The sequence below is a fragment of the Podarcis erhardii genome (assembly GCF_964252035.2).
Source record: "Podarcis erhardii genome assembly, chromosome: 4".
In the NCBI taxonomy this organism is placed as follows: Eukaryota; Metazoa; Chordata; class Lepidosauria; order Squamata; family Lacertidae; genus Podarcis; species Podarcis erhardii.
In genome coordinates this window covers 30,147,198-30,153,201 of record NC_138508.1, presented here as the reverse complement: position 1 = coordinate 30,153,201, position 6,004 = coordinate 30,147,198, and the positions used below count along the sequence as shown (strand labels likewise).

The 6,004-nt window shown below is 42.0% G+C and overlaps 1 long non-coding RNA gene across 2 annotated transcripts; it reads left to right on the top strand.

Moving 5' to 3' along the window:
• The first annotated feature begins 669 nt into the window (after nt 1–669).
• Nucleotides 670–2,782, top strand: LOC309341304. 2 transcript variants are annotated; one of them, XR_014156187.1, is made up of 2 exons: nt 670–1,179; nt 2,471–2,782. It is a non-coding gene; the product is annotated as an uncharacterized lncRNA (long non-coding RNA). The 2 variants fall into 2 exon arrangements; XR_014156188.1 differs by having other exon boundaries at nt 670–1,417.
• Nucleotides 2,783–6,004: the final 3,222 nt, after the last annotated feature.

Here is a 6,004-nt window from a genome sequence, read left to right as displayed (position 1 = left end):
AGGGCAATACTGAAATTGAAAAGAGCAAAGTCTGCCCCAATGGGGAAGACTGCAACCAGGTGGGTGTTATGTACTGAGTTGAATAGGATCCAAAAGGCAGCAGTCTGATTGGTCCTAGAACAATAGGATCCAGAATGCAGCAGTCTGATTGGTCCACAGGAGCCATCCAATTCAGCTCCAGGTGGAAGAGATTTCCGCAACCTGATTGGCCTACAGGAGAATCTGGAATTAGCCAATCACGTGGAGCCATTGTGTAATTAATGAATATAAGGCAGATATTCAGGGGGAACTTCCATTCCTCCTCACCACTATGAGCTGAAAAAAGAGCATGAAATCCACTCTCGACTCCGAGTATATTTCAGTGGGTCTGCTGATGGGCAACTTCAGCACTAGGCAAACCTTCTGAGGGTTGTCCTCACCCACTCTGGTTGAGTCAGCAAGGGCAAGGAGGTTCAATTCACCCAACACCTCCCTCTCCCTACAGTTTCACAGACAGCCCTGCTCTCCCATATAATCTGCCAAGCCTAGGGTGTTTTCCTGTACAGTGGATGTAGAGAACCTCAGAACCTCTCTATATGGACTCTCCCCAACCCACACCCAGAGGCACCACCATGCTGGAGTGCATTTGTTTGGCTGGTATGTGTCCTGAGACTCTGATAACGTCTCTTGCTTATCTGGAAATAGGATGGAAGTTTGTGCGTGTAAGTGTAGAATAATAAATAAAGACTGGAATAAAAACTACTGTACAAAGATTCATTGTTCCGCCCACTTTTGCACTGGGCCACTGTTATGCAACCCCTCCAGAAAGATGCCCACGAGAAAATGTGACACTTCGGCTGAAACTGATCCCCCCCCCCCCCGCTGTACAGCAGGAGAGACTATCCTTCCATTCACTCAGATCAAATCCCTAGATGCACTCCCTTGCCTTCTGCTCTCCAGGGTTCCCAAGATAGGAGGGAAGAGAAAATTCCTCACTGCCCACCCACCCCCAAGATCTCCTAAGTGTTAGAAAAACACTGAGGCCTCATTTGAATAGTAGAATGTCTGGCACCTGGTGGGCGGGGCTTTTGAATTGTGCTCCGGAATTGGCCCCTCCCTTCATGTGTTCAGAGGCCAACTGTCATTCTTGCTTCTTGCCTCATTCTTGCCTCAGAATGTTGTTTTAGTTTCTCTCAGAGTGTATGTTATTGTGTTACAGTTTTTCTTTATTATTAAAGCTTTGTTTGACATATACATGAGTCGCTTACTTTGCTGAAAGAAAAGAAACTCTGCTGAAGAATGGTGGCATATCCTAAACTGCGTGACTGAGGGGATATTCCCAGTCTGACAGGAGGATTAAATTTTTTAATCCCCTCCCCCACCGTCCACAACACTAAGTGCTGCAGGTTTCTCATCCTTTAAGGCCTTCTGTGTCAAGGTGTAGCCTACATTGATCACAAAAGGCAAGAGAAAACATAGTGGAAGTTCAGCTCAGTAGCAGAGTAGCTGAAACAAAACAAATTCCTTCCAGTAGCACCTTAAAGACCAACTAAGTCAGTTCTTGGTATGAGCTTTCGTGTGCATGCACACTTCTTCAGATACACAGATACACAGTGTGCATGCACACGAAAGCTCATACCAAGAACTGACTTAGTTGGTCTTTAAGGTGCTACTGGAAGGAATTTGTTTTGTGGTATCTGAAGAAGTGTGCATGCACACGAAAGCTCATACCAAGAACTGACTTAGTTGGTCTTTAAGGTGCTACTGGAAGGAATTTGTTTTGTTTTGACTATGGCAGACCAACACGGCTACCTATCTGTAAGAGTAGCTGAAGTAACAGAGTCTCCAACTTTCTTCCAAAATACTTCAGTTTGCTCACATTAAGGGCTTGACAGGATTTTGGAGGGGATTAACAAATGACACCAGAGATATCAACAATCAGAGTGTGGGGAGTAAAAACCCAAGTCAATAGCAGGTCATAATCCTGTCAGCCATTTTCAGCTAATTTTACTGTTTAATGAAAACTTTTACAGCTAGAATGATGGTTCTTTGTTTCTTTAGCTATTGAGAGAGTAACTGTTGACAACGTGGCGACTGTGTTGAAATCTAGGAATCCCTGCTAGAACTTAGGGTTGCAAATGATGGTGTTGGGGTTGTTATTGTTCGTTTTTGGGCCCAGTAGGATCATTAGGCTGAGTTGAGTGCTAGCCAATAGGCAATTTAAATTTACTATGTGCAACTTTAAATGGGTCACTGTATACAAATGAATAATAAAGCCACCGTTTTCTTTGGAAGGCTAGAAATATAGTTGCATAATGCCATTTGGTGGGAATTTGTTGGCACAGGAAGCTGAATACTTGGATATGCATTGAAGGCGAGGCCATTAGGCACATGATAGAAGTCTAATATTGTGACAAAGAATCGTTACATTGCTTATTAAATTTTTAGCAGTTCTTAGGATTTGGTAACACAATTTTTGTGTTTCTTTCAGAAGACTCACTGTCCACATGAATGTTGGGAGAGAAAGTTACCCTATGAAGATTCTTCCAAAGCAACCAGCTGAACTGTTCCCCTGACTTCTGGACCACATGGCCTTAGATATGCATACCAAAAGACATTATTCTCATTTGTGGAAAGATAAACCCACTGACCCTGAAAATAGATCTCTTACTTCTGGCCCACATTCATAATCCAATTATTCTTGATCAGCGAAATGTAAGTCCATAATTAATCTGCCACCTGAGAGGGTTTGTTATTTTCTTTAAATTGCCTATTAATTTATTAAATTGTCCTGATTAAGTAATGTATTTGACAGTCTTGGTTTCTTGTTAAGAATATTAAATATGTACTTATATGGAACATGTGATATTAAGCTGAGGCCTAAACAGCTAAGATATTTTTGAATGTATTATCCTTCAAGACTAGGCCTTCATATTACTTGCTGATGATCAAGCTTGGTTGGCAAGTGGGGAGGGAGGGATATTTGAGGAGGGTGAATGAGGAAAAGGTTTGAAAATAAGAAATACTGCAGGTAAGATCCTTCCATGCTTGTATGGTTGTGGGTAGAAAACCATACTTCAGTGTTAGAGCATGCAGTTTGTATGTGAAAGTTCCTCATCAGTCTTTGGTACTAACAGTGAAAAGGGATCTCAGGTTGCAAGGGATGGGATAGACTTCTGCCTGAGACTCTGGATGGCTGCTGCCAGTCAGAGGCGAAGAGAGGTCATAGTCAAGAGATCGAGCACCACACACCCTACCAGCCACTTCTCTGATGAGCAGAGAAAAGTGACATAAATATGTATCAACAGTTATAGATAGAGCATTTCCATATTAAAGTTCTGATCAGCTGAGGACACATGGAGTTCCACACTCATGCATCTGTGTATGTACACTCACCCACACGAAATATACAGGGGTGCAGGCATGTGTACCATGTGTGCTGGCCCACTGTCTCAGTCATGCTTTTAACTTATGAGGAGGTTCGGGTGAGTAACCAGAAGAAAAGGGACCCAGATGGAGGGGGTAGGGAAGCTGGCAACATGCAATATAGCAAGTGTTAAACTCACATATACAAACCAGTTCCTATCTACCCTTCTGCATCCTCAGCCTCAACCTACATGCTGCACAGATGATGCCCTGCCCCTCACCCTCCTCTCCCCCAATTTCTAATATTTAACCTAAAATTTTTCGCTAGTATCAAGGACTACAAAGAACACACAGGAGGAAACATCCTGGGATCGTTGTTATTTAATTATTTTTTTTAAAAAAAGAAAACATAGAAAGTTCTCTCACTACCGTAACTTGGGGTTTTTACTTTGTTCCTCAAAGAATTCCACCACATTCCTCTTCCCCTGCTCCAAGCTATATAGCCTTGCAGTTGTATTTATTTATTTATTTATTAAATTTATATCCTGCTCTTCCTCCAGAAGTTGCTTCCCCTATTTTCTTTTGAAATGTTCATTTACTTTACTTGCTGAAAATCCCCTGTACAGGATTCTCTGTGTTAATGATCTGTTTCCTTGCTTCCTGTGATGTCAAGGATGTTGCTCTCCTTCCCAAAAAAGAAATGTATCAGGAAGATCTTCTATTGTTTCCACTTTTATCTTTAGATTATTGCAATGTGGGTCTGGGGGTCTGGGGTTTTAAAATATTTTTTTAATTGAAACAACTGCAGACATCTGTGGGATGCCCAAATATTGTATTGTATGCATCCAACCTTGTGTCTCTATAGATCATTCTGCTTTCATCATAAGCCAGAGGAATATTTCCTCATATTTCCTGTTCTCATTCAGATTCCTGCAGAAAAAGAAAAGTAGCCCCTTTCAAAGCTATGTGTGTTGATTTGAGGGTCTAAATATAGAGCAGGGTTGGCTAGCCTGATGCTACTGACTGACAGCTCCCACCATGCCTTTCAGCTGGGGCTGATGAGAGTTGGAGGACCACAGATTAGCCACCTCTGATACTGAGCTGATGAACATGGTGCCATAGGGGGATAGAAGGAGCCCCGATGGATCAGACTGAATGCCTATCTAGTGCAGTATTCTGTTTCCTGCAGTGACCAATCAGAGGCCCTTAGGAAGCCCACAAGCAGGAGAAGATATCTCTGATCCTACAGCATGGGGAGCCAACATGGGGCTTGTTAATTATTGTCAAAATACAATTCCCATAAGCTCCATCCAGCATGGCAAAATGTAAACAACTGCCCTGTGATTTTCGGTTGAAGGGTGGTATAGAAATTTTCATAAATAATAATATTATCCACAGATAGATTTCAAGGGTGTGTGTGTGTGTACGTACTCAGGCTGGACCTACAACAAAATATTGCAGTGTTCTCTTCACCACCTGAGTGGTACTAGCCCCAGCCAGCCAGGCAGCCATGCTTACCTAAAACAATATTAGCAATATGGAACCAAAAACAATATAAAATGCTCATTTTAAAAATACTGATAAAAATCGAGCATTAAGAACAAATTGAAGTAAAATTTGTGAGAATATAAATAAAAACCAGCAGGTTTTTTTTTTATATAAAAAAGATACACAATAAAATTACATGCCTGAGAAGTTTTGCCTAAACAAGCACAGTTTTTAGCAGGTGTCAAAAACAATACAGTGTTAAGCTGGGGTGCTGCATGGTGACAGGACTGTCAGAATACAGTTCTTCCCCAAAGGTGTTATGTCACTATTATACAAATGGCTACTTTAGTCTCAACTCCTATTCTGCATTGTATATTGTACTTTTGGGAAGGGCTGTAGCTCAGTGGAAGGGAGTCTGCCTTGCTTGCAGAAAGTGCCATTTTCAACCTCCAGCTTATTCAGGTAGGGCTGGGAAACCCTAAAATCTCTGAAACCCTGAAGATCAGTATAGGCAATGCTGAGCTAAATAGACCAATGGTATGTTAAGGCAGTTTCCTGTGTTCAATCACACTGCTGTATTAGCTGCTTCTAGACCACTTACTGCCTCTCATATTCCTACCCTTTGACTCTACACACTGATTCAAACTGCAACAGCAAGATGGTCAAATACCTTGTGCAGCTGACACGTCTTTGTTGTTTTAGAGCACCTAGAGCCGGTTGCAGTATCTAAATGCCGGTAATAAAACCCTTGAATTTATAAGTTAGTGGAGGAATATTGGTATTTGAAACTAGAGAGCGAGTGAGAGCGCCAAGCCACAAATAACCACGTGATGCAGATTCTTTTCTGCAAACAGTTCACAAATCAAAGGAACTTATCTAGCCAGCATTGAGAACCTCAGAAGGCAGAGGCAATCCCCACCCCCACCCCCCCACTCGCACAAACTGAAGATGAAATTCCAGTCTCATCGCAGAATCTGTGAGGTTTGTGAAATTTAGGCGTCTGTGGAAGGATGGGTTCTAGCTTGAGAGAAGCAGTCTGTGACTCACAGGCTTTAATGCTGAGGCATCAGCTTTGGCATTTTCAAGCAATCTCAGTTGCTAACATGATCCTCTGTTTAATGTCACTTTGCATATGTAAATATGCTTGTTTTGGTTTTCAGAAAAAGTTTAG